The sequence below is a fragment of the Leptonychotes weddellii genome, chromosome 16, assembly GCF_054177405.1.
Source record: "Leptonychotes weddellii isolate Sample4059 chromosome 16, ASM5417740v2, whole genome shotgun sequence".
NCBI lineage: Eukaryota > Metazoa > Chordata > Mammalia > Carnivora > Phocidae > Leptonychotes > Leptonychotes weddellii.
The window spans coordinates 25,624,502-25,638,781 of record NC_138384.1 but is presented as its reverse complement, the minus strand read 5'-3'; the positions used below and the strand labels follow the sequence as shown (position 1 = coordinate 25,638,781).

General features: G+C 44.9%; 1 long non-coding RNA gene across 1 annotated transcript in view; it reads right to left on the bottom strand.

Moving 5' to 3' along the window:
• Positions 1–7,953: 7,953 nt before the first annotated feature.
• Positions 7,954–14,280, bottom strand: part of LOC145717483 (uncharacterized) — a 79,240-nt gene continuing 72,913 nt past the window's right edge. Inside the window, exon 3 of the long non-coding RNA XR_014140718.1 lies at positions 7,954–8,306. This is a non-coding gene — a long non-coding RNA (uncharacterized LOC145717483). The remainder of the gene's footprint in view (positions 8,307–14,280) is intronic.

The following is a 14,280-nucleotide window of genomic DNA, read 5'->3' as shown; positions in this document are numbered from 1 at the left end:
TTAAAAAAAAAAAAAAAAAAGAGTCAGTGGTCTCTGAGCCAGGGCCCAAAAGGCTTTTTTGTATGGAAAGAGAAACTTTGTAAATGTGGAATCCAGCTGCTGGGGGACCTTTCCGTCTTACTCTTCCCCAACTTGTTACAGAGAGGTGATGCTGTTTTATACCTGGGCTCCACACAGATAAGGTTGGATAACCGCATTTACGTGAGCACAGCCCAAGGGTTGCTTTAGTTTATTTTAGCAGCGCATGGGAGAAGACAGAGGGGCAACAGCAGGGTGACGTGTACCCGGCCGGCAAAAATGCCCTCCAGGAAATTACTGACGCCAGCCAGCTGCTTCAGGCCCCCGCTGGGCCGTTTTTCCTCCTCTCCTGTCTCTCAGGGGACAGCCATCCCGCTGTGGCTTGCCAGCTCTGATAGACAAAGAGGGCAAAGCTCCCAGCCTGCTGCATGCCTACCTGCAACACATACCCCCACCCCACCCCACCCTGCGAGACCACAGACAGGGCCCCGCCAGGGATGGGAGTGGGAGGAAGTGTCCAGCAATCCTCTTTTCTCTAGAAATGGGATTGGCAATGGGGTAATCGTCTAAATGGGCAGTCCTGGTGAGTCGATAAACATAACTCCCATTTTTATTACAGTGATGAGGCTGCCTGAGCAAGCATAATCCCTCTCCCGGGCTCCAGGAGATTGCCAGGCAGCCAGCCGCCCCCCCACCCACACCCCCCGCCTTCCACCAAGGCTGCATTAGTCTGATGGCAAAAGGCACTGAGCTCTAGACGGACTGCATTTCATAATGGCATTTAAAAGCACAGATCCTGGGGTCAAGCCAGGGTCCAAGGACACCACGGACCAAGCTCCCTGTTCCCTTGACACGGCCCTCCTGCTCTCCCAAACAAGGATGGGACAGAGAAGGTCCAAATGCAGGGCTGCCCTTGGTCACATAAGGTGGAAAAGATGTCGGGAAAGACCCCAACTCAATGACTGGAGGAAACATAGCATAACGGAACAATCCAGTCCAGCCCCAGCAAATCCACTAACTCTCGAGGCCTCTGTTTCCTCATCTGCATTATGTGATTGGTAGGGTCCTTTCCTGCTCTTCTTCATAAAAAACCCCACAGATTCACGACTCGCCCACCCAGCCAGCAATTCTATCCTTCCACAGAGTAACTCCTTTGTGCTTTAGAGGCTGCTTTCTCTTTTGCAGCTCCCTACCGAAATTATAACCTTCCACTTTATTAATGAACACATTATGGGAGAGGATGACCTAGTAGTAGCTGGAAGCAAGGCCCTGAGGGAACAGGACAGGCAGGGGAGGTGTGACCTTATGTACCAGAAAGATAAAAGGGGTTCAGGACAGGAGGCAGAAAAACAACAGGGCCACGTCATCTGGGGCCCACCATGTGGGCAAAGTGCCCAATGAGAATGGATGAGGTCCAGTCAGATGAACTGCCGATCAGGGCAAGCACTCGGGGACCTTCAGAACAAATCACAATCCTGCGTGGGCTCCTGATTGAGGCTTCGTCTTCCTCCATTCACTCATTTACTCAAGCGGTGATCAGCCGGGAGATGCAGCAAAATTAAAACTGGATTTAGATTCAGAAGCTGGGCCCTAGCTGCAGTAACAGAACTGACTCGTCACATGACACTGAACAAGGCATGTCACCATTCTGAGCCAGCAAAATAAGGCTAGTGCCTGCCTTGCACACCTCCAGGGGGTGCCATTCCCACGGGAGTCTCCGCAAGTGGTGCCGGCCAGAATTGGACAATGCACAACTGGAATATCGCAGCCCCGCTTGTAGTTAAAAAATGTCCAATGACATAAGATATATGAGGCATGAATACTATTAACATACTAGCATTATTATCTTGGTCACATTCTAGAAGGGGATGCTAGACCCATAAACGACATTTGCAAAAAGCTAAAATGCAGCGGCATTGAGCTTTGCATTCTATCCACCTCAACCGTGGTGAAACAGTAAAGCAATCCATTATATAACCCTAGTGTTGTCACTGTGAATCAGATGACAAGAATCATAAAACAGAATAAGCAAAATAGGAGATGTGGCCCCATGCTCAGGGTGAGGCAAATACCCTTCATTATGTGTCTCCCTGGTCCCGAGACTACTCTGCACCGCCCCCCCCCCCACACTCTCCCCATCTCAAAATATCCTCCATTATAAGACACTCATGGAGTCTCGGTTAAGACAGACTTCCATGATAGGACTCTGCAGATCAGGACAAGATGACAGGACCAGATCTGTCTGGCCCAAAAGAAGGTTCCCCGGATCTCACACCCCCTCACACAACATCTCACCATCGGCTCAGGGCAGCAGGTCCTAAGAGTGGCCTTTCCTCTCAACCTTCCTTGGGCTACTTTTGCCTGGGAAAGAAGAAAGAGCTACAGATTCATGCCTCTGCCACACTGCCTATGATCCCGCCAATTCCAAGCCTCCCCTCACCCTTCCCCACCTCCCAGCAACATGCAGGTCAAGTAAATTAAAGCACGTTGAAATCATGTAAAGCCCCTTGATCTACCCCTGCCTTTCGGGGTGGGGGATGGAAACAGCAAACTCTGAAAGCATTTGTACCCACCTGTCCATTTCTCCTTCCACTGCTCGAATTCCGGCCATCTTCATCAGATGCCTCCTAACATGACTCCCTAGTTCCAAGAGCCTTTGGCCTCTATGCAAGATCCCTCTGGGAGCTACTGCTCTATAACATAGCTCTTGGCCTGTCATATCTTTGTGTTATAGGCTGCATAGCACCCTCATGCCAGAGGACAAGAGCTTGTTCTCAACCTCACTTCTGGCTACTTCCTCCCATGTAACCCACACTGCAGTCCCATGTAACCCACACTGCAGTCCCACACTGCAGTCCCACACTGTTCAGGCCTCCATTCCTGAACAACCTTCATGCGTTCATGCATCCAGTGTGTGACCAATTGAGAGTGTAAGGTGTATCGGGCAGTGTCCTGGGCCCTGGAGATGGAGTAGAGGGCAAATCCCACCAGGCACCCCAGAGCTTATCACCTTTTGGGGAAAACAGACATCAGTCAAATAACCACAAAAATAAATATATGATTACAAACTGTGACATCCGATAAGGAAAAGTGCTCAAAGATGTACAAGGCGGAAGGGTTAAATTGGCCTGTGGATCAGAGAAGGCTTCCCTGAGGAAGTGATATTTGAGCTGATAGGTGGAAGATGAGAAGGGATGAATTAGGCAAATGGGGTGGGCGTGGCAGCTGCCACAGAAGACAGGATTCCTGGAAGAGGGAGCTGCCTGGGCCTGGAGCAGGTGAGGAGCAGGGAGAAGGCACACACACTGAGGGCAGAGCCAGGGGTGCCAGTCCTAGTTGGAGCTGGAAAAGTCGCCAGGGGTCAGATTAGAAGGGTTCTTAGAGGCACCCTTTGGGATATATGGGTCTTCATCCTAAGAGAAATGAGAAGGCATTAAGAGGTTTTGAGCAGGGAAGGAGGGTGGTTTGGGGAGCGTGAGACATAATCAGATTTGCATTTTGAAATGCTCACTCCATCTGCTGTGCAGAGATGGGGCTGGACAGTCCAGAGAGGATGTGGGGGCCCAGTGAGGTGGGAACAGCCTCCATCTCAGGCAAGAGACATGGGTATAAACTGGAAATGGGGAGCTGGGAGTGAAGAGTGAGTCGAGCAAATGAATTTGCCAAACCAGAGTTTACCAAACCAGATGGATGGAAATAGGGGACACTGGAAGATGACCTGATTTGGGTAAAACGATCCTGACATCAGTTTGGGACATAACGGCTTTAGGGAGCCTTTGGGGCCTCCAAGGAAAGACCAGTGACAGATGGGTCTGGGATGGAGATGTACGTGTCCAGAGCCATCTGCACACAGAATGATGGACGATGTGGACGCGAATGAGGTCGCTTTATGTTACCACTCATGGTCCCCTCTCCCCAGTCACTCCACCTGTGCCTGCCCCCATGCAAGGAGAGCAGGTCTCTGCTGCCTCATAGAACCCCTCAGGCCTCTGGACCCACTCCTGCTGCTATAGGGCCTCTTGTATCATTGTATGGCCACTTTCATACATGTCTCCCCCACTAATGATCCAGGAACACCTCAGGGGCAGACACGTGGCTCTCCTCCCGAGGTCCTCGGCACATGCAGAAGAGCCTGGCTACTGACTGAGCAGGAAGATACAGGCCCACTTTTCTAGCCCACCACAAAGCCTGAATGCAATGCTGCTCTACAGAAAAGAATGCAGGCCCAGATCTAAGAGCCCCAACTGAAAACCGTTCTCAGAGTTCTCGGAGGAAAAGGGTCCCATTCTTACCTTTACTTCCAATAAACCAAGATAGGTGTTGAAAAATTCTTAAAAGACAGTGGTATGGATGTTTTCCCACTGTTACTATAAATAAGTGAGCAATCAGGTATTTATTGAGGATGTACTTCTCTTTCGTTAAAGACTTCTTATGTGAAAGGCACTGATAGGTAAAGAAATGAGTAAGCTCTGTCCTTAAAGAACTTTTAACACAGCCTCTTACTCAGAACCCAGTGCTCTGGTTGTAATTCAGAACAAAGTTGTGCATTATTTCCTGTGATTATCTACAAGAAAATCAAAGCCTGACTCCGCAAGGAGTTTATAAACTCAAGAAAATATAGGACAAAGATAGATGAAAAGTTACTTCTATCAGTACAAACAGAGCCACCTACCTTCTCCAGTGCCTTTTTTCAACTGGAAAAAGGTACCTCTCCTCTAAGTAGACAAGGCTCCTCAGTGGGTCATATGATTTGGCTGGATGTAAGCCTCTTGTCCCCCTGCCCTGGCCAGATGTCTCTGTGCAGTGCACACCATGCTCAACCCATACATGACAACAGTAACAGGTATTATTCACAAGGAGGGGTCAAGAGAGGATGGGTGAACCAGGGAATAGGAAGAATATGACTGGTTATGAGAAGGAGCACTGCAAGGAAGGCTAGAGGTATGTCCAGTGACAAATGAGGTTTTACTAAGGTGAAGGGTGTACCTGATGGAGTGAAGAAATGAGATTGAGAAGTTTGATTGGGGAGTGATTAGGGAAGACCCCAAATATCAGGTTAAGAAGTTTATACTTGACCTTGGAGGGGCTGATCATGGCCTAGGGATATCACCCCCCATGCTGGTTAATTTTAGGTATCAATTTGAGTGGCCCCAAGGGTGCCCAGATTAAACATTGTTTCTGGGAGTAACTGTGAGAATGTTTCTGGATGAGATTAGCATTTGAATCAGTAGACCACCCTCCCCAATATCATCCAATCCACTGAGCACCTGAATAGAACAAAGGGTAAAGGAGGAATTTGCCCCTATTTTTTCCTACCGCACTGCTTAAACTAGTACACTTTATTTCATCTTCCCTGCCCTCGGACTAGGGTTTACATCATTGACTCCTCTGGCTCTCAGACCTTCAGACTCAGACTCAATTATACCACTGGCTCTCCTGGGTGTCCAACTTGCAGATGGCAGATCATGGGACTTCTTAGTTTCCGTTATCACATGAGCCAATTCCTCATAATGAATCTCATTTTAGATAGATAGATAGATAGATAGATAGATAGATAGATAGATAGATAGATAGATATCCTCTTGGTTCCTTTTCTCTGGAGAACCCTATTATACTCTCTTTTCCCCAGAGCAATGCCAGGGAGAGTAGGCTACCAGCATCAATGCTCACCAGAGTGCCTACCTGCACCATGAAAACCCATGAAGGATACCACTGGAGGAAAAAACAACTATCTTTGTGCTGACACGGAACCCCAAATGCTATCTAATCACTTGTATTTGTAGCCTGCCTACAAATATATATTTTATGACCAATATGTTTATTTTTACAATAGTCTCATTTGATTAGTAGGATGAAAAAACAGAGCAGGTAAGGGCCTTGGCAAAGGTCAAAGAGAAAATCCACAGTGGCCAAGGTGGGACTGGTACCCGGGTCTCTCATTCAGGATCCAGTGCTCAAGGGCACTGAGCCTCTCTGCACTTGGCTTGGCAGGCTCCCTCTTTCACCAGTTACCACACTAACTACTTGAATCTGCCAGTCCTGGGTCCTTTCCAAGAAAAGACAAAGCTTCCAAACAAGCAGTAATGGCAATGATTATGCCAAGCCAGAGGCAGGGGATTCTGGATCATTTCCTTAAAATACTTGCTCAGCAGCGCCCGTGCCCTCACCCCCACCACCCCTCATCCCAAGAAAGAAATGTATGGTACTTCGTTAACATGAAGAAGAAATAATTCCCTGTGGATTTCTGCAGTCTCATTTTCCTAGCTTGTCAAATGCCAGCAGCAAGCCAGTCTGGCTGCATTGTTAGCTTGGCTCTATCTTATTTTGTAGTGGTTTGCAGACTGCAGCAGCTTTCCGCCACCACCACTCTCCACCACCACCACCGCCCCCACAACAGGAAAAAAGCAAACCACCTTTGAGCTTCCTGGTGTATCATTCAAAAGATTTCCCTGTTCAACTCGGACTTCATAATACAGTATTCTCTTCTTCTTTCACAGCTGTGTATTCTTCTCCAAGAAAGAACACGGAAGTTATTTTTAACACCGTACTACAAGATATGTGATCGAAATATAATTTTAAAAAGTAAACAAATAAATGGAAGCCTTTCCAATGTGTCATGCAAAGCCTAAGAAGCATGTCGTTCAAAAGCTAGTTTTCAGTTATCCTATTTCCATCCCCCCTCTTTTTTCTGCTTTACCCTTTCATTACTAAGGAAGTTGGGGTGAAAGGGTATTCGTCTTTTTTCTCCAAGACACATCTCCCGTGGCCGAGTTTCTCCACACCTGAATTCACACATCTCCCACGTCATGAGAATTACCTCCATGGTAACCACTCATGACATCATAAACACAATGTGATAGCAGAAGAAACAAGAGCTACAGAGACCCTGTTGGAGGCAAATGCCCTGTGTGATCGAAGGAGCTCATGGGAACAAAGGGAATTTTGTCTTGAGATTTTAGCAAGAAAGTAATTCTTGAAATCTATTCTTGTACTTCGATATTTATTGAATTTCAAAGCCTCTTGCTGCGCAGGAGCCTGTGAAGACACACCAAGGGCCATGACATTTCTGGAATGGCACCACAGCACTTGCCGCTGAAAACAAACTAGTGAAACCAACAGACTTCCACCGAAAGACATCAATCCTTAACAACAGTTAGATCTCACAGGTATTTCTGATGGTCAAAACAGGGGTTCCTGGAATGGTTCCAGGGTTTTATACAAAACAGTGTGTTCCTGGAAAGCCCTTTTTCTCTTTCTACCTTTTCTTCCCCAAAATAAACGCCCAAAGTCTCAAGCCAAGGTTAGCCGCTATTAATAATTTTGTGGACAGCAGCCAAAAGAAGAGTGGACGTACCATGAGTGTGTGACACGCACACCACAACAACTTCCCAGAGAGGGGCGGCGCTTTGTTGTGAGACCGTGGTGAGATGTGAGGGGAATGTTAACATCCACTTTCCACAGGCATTTCTCGCTGCAAACGGCCCCAGCTTTGAGACTTAGAATTTCATTCCAAATACTATTCGATACATCAGGGCTCTCAAAATACGGATTTCAAGTTGGAGACATCAAAGTGCATTATTTCCTAAAACCACTGTGGATCTCCCCACCTCTTCTTGCACAAGATGCTATTGTAAAACTCAGGCTGCTTTAATCTCTGTGATTCAAAAAAAAAAGAAAAAACAAAAAGTACAGCTTGAAGAGGAACTGAACTCTCACAATCTGGAAGCTAAAAAGTAAACATCACCCAGTGAGCTCCTCAGTTTAATTACTGGCCTTAGCATTTCAATTTACATGTGTCTTCATTATCCACAGAAGGACTCACCTATTGTTCTCTGAATAAAAAATTTAAAACGCAAACAGAAAATGGGGGAGGAAAGGCTTATTGAAGGGCCTCTGAGGATTAATCTTTGCATTCTTCTCATTTTTTCTCCGAATTTGGGGATAAAATCTGTCACGGAATATTTGATCTTAGGGAAACACTGAGTTTGGTTTTGTGAACACAAACTGCTTCTGACCATTATTTTAGCAAACAGAATTTCAGAGGCACAGGGCTCTTGGAGAGGGTTACATCGAATTTTGTATAAACAAAGTAACTCAACTGCATTTCCTCCTGAGACTCCAGAAGTCCAGCTGCGTGAATACGCTCACTGATTGAGTGTATGGGTGTGTGCATGAGCGCGAGTTTCAGGGCTCTTTTCAGGCATCACACCCTTTGATGCCCTCAAATTTTAACTTGCCTTTTCGAAGTATTTAATTTGGTTTGCTTGTCCATCTTGGATTGTCAGTTTCTGCCAACAAAAACAGGAAAGCAAAATTAATTTTAACTGACTTGAATTTAAATTAAAGTGTCATTCCAGATTTCTAAAAAGTAGAATTCTCAAAACGACTGGGCATTGCCAAAGCTTGAAGGAGCCTTCGAATAGCTATAACTGACTTATCGTGGGCTTATTATGATACCCAGGGAGAAAGCACTTTTGATTATGAAAGAATAACCTTTTTATTAAGGCTGGACACCATTACTCCAATCTCACTAGCCAGTTGACAATTGTTCAAGCAGGTCTAACTCAGCTTCCGCATTGGGCAAGGAATTCTGCTAAATGCTTTGGAGGATAAAAAGATGTCAATACACGGTTCCTAAAGAGCTTGTTAGGGGAGATAAGACCTTTATAGACATGTAGAAACCATCAGTTACAATTAAGATGTGCTTTGAAAGCTCTAAGGAGCAGGGGACCCCTTCTGAGTGGGGGGACCACGGTGGGCTTCACAGAAATGTGATAGTTAATCTGAGAGAGATCAGCGAGAATCAATGGAGAGACATAACATATGCAACAACCCAGGGCCGGAAACCTGAGATATATTTAGAATAATGAGCAGAGGACTGGCTTTGCTGAGTATCTGTTGTGGCTAGAATACAGAACAGAAAGAGGATTTTGCAGGTCACAGCCATGTACCCAAGAATGGATAATATGGTCAGCCTCTAATCCCAGGATCTGAGTGGGAGTCAAAAGAGAGAAGGAAAGGGATGCCAAGGGCCTCTAGTAAGAACTCAAAAGGAGACCTCCACCGCTTCAGATAGAGACAATCAATGCTGCATTTCTCCTACAGAGGCTGAGAAAGGGAAAGGAAACATACGGTCAACTACTATGCCATCAGCCTGGCATGAGTTTTCAGAGTCCTCCATAGCACAGCCACTTTTGCCCAGTAACTCCTGAAAGGCATCACTCTGCTTCTGACAGACCAACCATGATGTAGAATGCCACGGCTGCTGCTCCCGGAACAGCCACCATCCAAAGACTGCTTGGCTGTTAGGAACCATTTGCTTGCCAACCCGGAAGTCCTCAGGTGTTCAGCAAGGTTGGGGACACTTGGCAAGGTCTTCTGTCCCCAGACTAACAACAGGAAGAGCTCTGGGCTGGAAGTCAAGGGAGTGGGTACTGGCCCATCCTGGCCTGGATATGAACTCCCTGTGGACTTTGGGTGAGACTCTTCCTCTCTCAAGGTCCAATTTTACTCAGAAAATGAGCAGCTTGGACCAAATACCTGCTTCCATGTCTGGCATTCTGAGATTTGGGATCAAGGGTCCCAAGGTCATGCAGCTATGTAAGGGTGAGAGCCCGGACCACACCCTGTGTCTCCTGACCCCACTGATCCAGTGTTCTTTCCACAGCTCTGGCTTACTCGAGTGGGAGATGTTAACAGTAACCGCCCACACCCATGGAGTGGCTACTGCATGCCAGTGTGTCTCTACTCTCACTGGTTAGTCCTCATATCAATCATCTGACTGTGATAAAGCTATCCAATCAACGTACATATAGGAAACAAGCACAGAAAGATGGAGTCGTTTGCCCATAATCACAAAATTAGTAAATGAGAAACCAGAATTTAAAGTTAGACAGCCCCGTTCCAGAATGCATCATCCTCATCTCTACTCTCCACACTACACAGCAGAATAAGGAGCAGCAGAGCGACATAAGGGACATGGAACCTTAAAATAGAAACCATGGCAGTCTTCCAATGGTGAATTCACATTGCAAGTATGAGAGTTTTCAGAAGAAATATTTTGGTCAGTGTTGCTTGCCTGCATAACCTCCCCTTTCCCTCCCCACAGATGACCACATGAAGAGTCCCTGGGGGATCATTTACGATCCAGTGGTCTTAACTGTGGTCTGAATGGAGTACGGATAATGACCACATAGAAAATCAGGAGACAGTGGCCTCCTGGCTGACTCCCCCAGCTCATAAGACAAGGAAAACCAAAACCACCACAGATTATTTTTACTACAAAATAAAACCCAAGAGGAGGTATCCTCTCGAAATCTTCAGGGATCCACGCTGATATCACCCCTAGGCTCACAGGTGCACCTGCAGACTTATCCAGTAGAACACATCTCAGACTCATGGTTATGTCAAGCCGGACATTAATTTAAATAAAATAAAGGGAGAGGGTACTCAAAAACTTGAAAACTTCTTTCAGAGGACCGTACTACACAATCTCTATATCCTCTTTTACCTATGACATGTAAGATCTCTATTCTAGGAGGTTTAGGAGTTATTTTTGAGCAGATTTTCCTATCGCTAATAAAAATGTGTTAGTGTGGATGCAAGAATCCTGGATGAAAACTGGTAAGCCTCCTCCTAGCCCAGTGGTTTCACCAATTGGCCAGTTGACCTTGGCCAGTCATTTGACTTTCCCAAGCTCTGGTTCCTCATCTGTAGTGAGAGGGCTGATCTTCTAGAGTTCTGTGAGCCAACCAAGGACCAAGAGCTCTTGAATCGTGTGTTTTGCTAGATGGACCCACAGAACAAAATTGTGATCCAGGAGGATTCAATTCAAATAAGAAACAAGAGGCAATGAATGCTCTTCTGAAAGAAGAATTAAGTTCAGATAAAAATCTGTGCCTCTGTCTGCTTCTGGAAGCTTGGCTTGGCACTGACCTGCTGCCAAGCCTTGGGGGCTCCTCAATCTATCCACACAGCAGGGAGAGTGAAGGCTCCTTCCCTGGGGGGATGTTGGCATGAAGCAAAGTGCTGCAATCCTCCGTGACCTCCCTGGAGGGAAGGTTTGCCTCCTTCCCAGAGACAGCTTCAGCAGTGTAGACAGCAGAGTATCTGAGGTAGTGAGCAGGGCGGACATAGCTGAGCGGAAAGCCAGACAGGAAAACACTAACCTTTCTGGGGTGGGGACAGGAGCCCCCCCTCATCACACTTCATGATTCTGCCTCGGCAGACTATGGGTTTTCCCCTGGTTCTGCCAGAAAAACCTTGTCACATTCTTGATGGCCACACACCTGCATGATCTCTGGCTGTTTCTCCTTACCCTTCTAATTCTGGATTGTATTTACCAAAATTTGTATTCCTCTGAATTTCTAGGATCTTTTTAATGCTGTTCTATGGAAGTAGATTAGCTTTGTTCAGAATTCAGTATTATTTTCAATGTGTAGGGTTATACTTAGGTACTTTAAAAAGAACTTCACGTTTCCAGCTGCCCAAGAGTGAAAGGCACTGCTCCCTCATTAGTTCATTACGTGCTTTCCCTAGACACATAAAAACAGAGGATAGAGGGCCAGCATTCAGTGCATTGTAGCAGGGTTCCTGCATGCGATAAGAGCGGGGGACCAGATGGCCCAGTTTCTGCCGATGAAATATAAAGTTCATGAGGGCAGTAATATTATAGTCAATCCATAGAACCAGCAATTAGAATAGTTCTGGCACATGGTATGTGCTCAATAAATCTTTACAGAATGGATGGATGGATGGATGGATGGATGGATGGATGGATGAATTCCACCTCCAAAACCCTGGGATTCTCTGGTCCTTCAGCCTATGTCAATAATACTCTTACCTATCTGATTCTCACTAGTCACTATCTCCCATCTCCATATTTATCTGGTCCCAGGGGCCTCCATACTGGTATATTGGCTGCTTTGTTTCTTGATAAGATTAATTTTAAGATAATAATAAAAGCTATCATTTGTTGAATGCTTAAATATATTAATCATTATGCTAGGGACTTTAAACGTATCAACTCTTTTCATCTACAAAACAACCCAAGGAGATTATGTTATTACTTCCATTCAACAGTTGGGGAAACTGAGGCAGAGAGAGTGTATGTTTTGCCTAAGACTACCCACCTGGTAAGTGAGGGAGGGGGGCTTAGTTTCAAACTCAGGCAGTGTGGCTCCAGAGGTAATGCCCTTAAACCCACACCTGCTGTGTAAGCTTCAGCTCTGCTCATTAACTAGAGCATTCATTATAGATCTCTCAACCAGAGGAAGGGATGCTCAAGGTCCATATGCCTTCAGAATTACCTGAAGCACTTCATGCTCCACTAGTCTCAAGGCCCTACTGGCTCCCTGTGTTAGTTTTCAAAATCTGAGTCCCTGAAGAGTATTCTTTAAGGTAGAAGAATTGCAAGTGACAGTGTAAAGTCTATTCAAGGCCAGGTACCAAACTTTGCACCTGGTAGAGACCAACAGGTAGAGACAGCTCAGCCTGATTAGATATTTATATAAGCCTTTCATCACTAGTGTATATCAGCACCTATTATGTTTGGTCTGTAATGGATGCTTAATGACTGTTGAGTTTATGAACAATTTGTTAACTATTAATAAATTAATGGCTAGCAGAAAAAATACAACTTTAAGAACTTTAGAGATAACTTAATAGGAAAATTCAAATTAAAACCCTATTTGTTGTTAGACAACAAGATGTCATTATTCTTTCAAAACATGTGTCTTCGGTGTCTGCCATGTTCCTGGCACTATGCTGGTCATGGTGGGGGACAAAGGGAAGCTATTACTAGGGACCCCACAGTCAGGAGTTATCGCCGAAGTGGGAAACGAGATTAAAAACTGGAAACAACTAGACTGCAATATATTCTAACTTCATTAAAGCATTTGACACTATCCTGTGTCTCAGGATAATCAAATGTGTTCTAGATTTTTTTCCTATGCATTTAAAATTATTTGAGTTAGGTTAAAATGGTCAAATCCATTTAAGAGTTGAGAAAATGAAGCAAAGACAGGAAGGTCATTTGCCCATAATCACACATGTAGTAACTGTCATGCCAGGATTTAAAGGCAGTCAGTCTGACACCAGAACCCATTTCTTTTTTTTTTTTTTTGAAGATTTTTTTATTGTTATGTTAATCCCCATACATTACATCATTAGTTTTAGATGTAGTGTTCCATGATTCATTGTTTGTGCATAACACCCAGTGCTCCATGCAGAACGTGCCCTCCTCAATACCCACCACCAGGCTAACCCATCCTCCCACCTCCTTCCCCTCTAGAACCCTCAGTTTGTTTTTCAGAGGCCATTGTCTCTCATGCAGAACCCATTTCTTAACCTGTACTGTGCACAGTAGAATAAGAGTGGCATAGGAACATTAGGTGACATAGGGACGTGACAATTGTACATACAAATATATTTGCATATATAGGTATGGTTTTTGTTTCATTTCTGTGTATGTGTTTTATCATAAAGGAGATCATACATTATGTACTGCTTCATGAATTGCTTTTTCTTACAGCATATGTCTTGAAGATATTTCCATGCACTTTCAGAATACATCAACCTTATTTGTTTCTAGCAGTGTATTCCACAGTATAGATATTTAACTTTCTTCCTACTGATGGAAAATTAAGGTTGTTTATAGTTTTTCAATTATAATGCTTCAGTTAAAATTTGTGGTTGCATGCACATATATGAATATTTCTTTTTTTAAAAAAGATTTTATTTATTTATTTGAGAGAGAGAGATAGAGAGCACGAGTGGGGAGGAGAGGGAGAAGCAGGCTCCCAGGGAGCCTGGTGCGGGACTCAATCCCAGGACCCTGGGATCATGACCTGAGCCGAAGGCAGACGCTTAACCAACTGGGCCACCCAGGTGCCCAGGTATGAATATTCCTGATGTATATATTTAGAATAGTAAAATTGTTCAAGGTACATCAACATTTTTGCAGTGGATATGTCATAGGGTTTTGCCACCTTGGTGAAGGACATAGTTAAAGTCACTATGCTGATGTGGACTCCAGAGACAGGCATTATGGATGAGTATCCACATACCTAATAATTATATATAGTACCTCACACTTTCTACACATTATCTCATCTATCTTTATAATAGCTATGAGAGAATATTATTCTCATTTTACAAATAAGAAAACTGAGACATAGCAAAATTAAGAGATTTGTCCTGGGTCTTTCCATAAATTAAAATCAGAGCTGCAACTAGAAAAAAAAACCTCATTTGTAACTTACG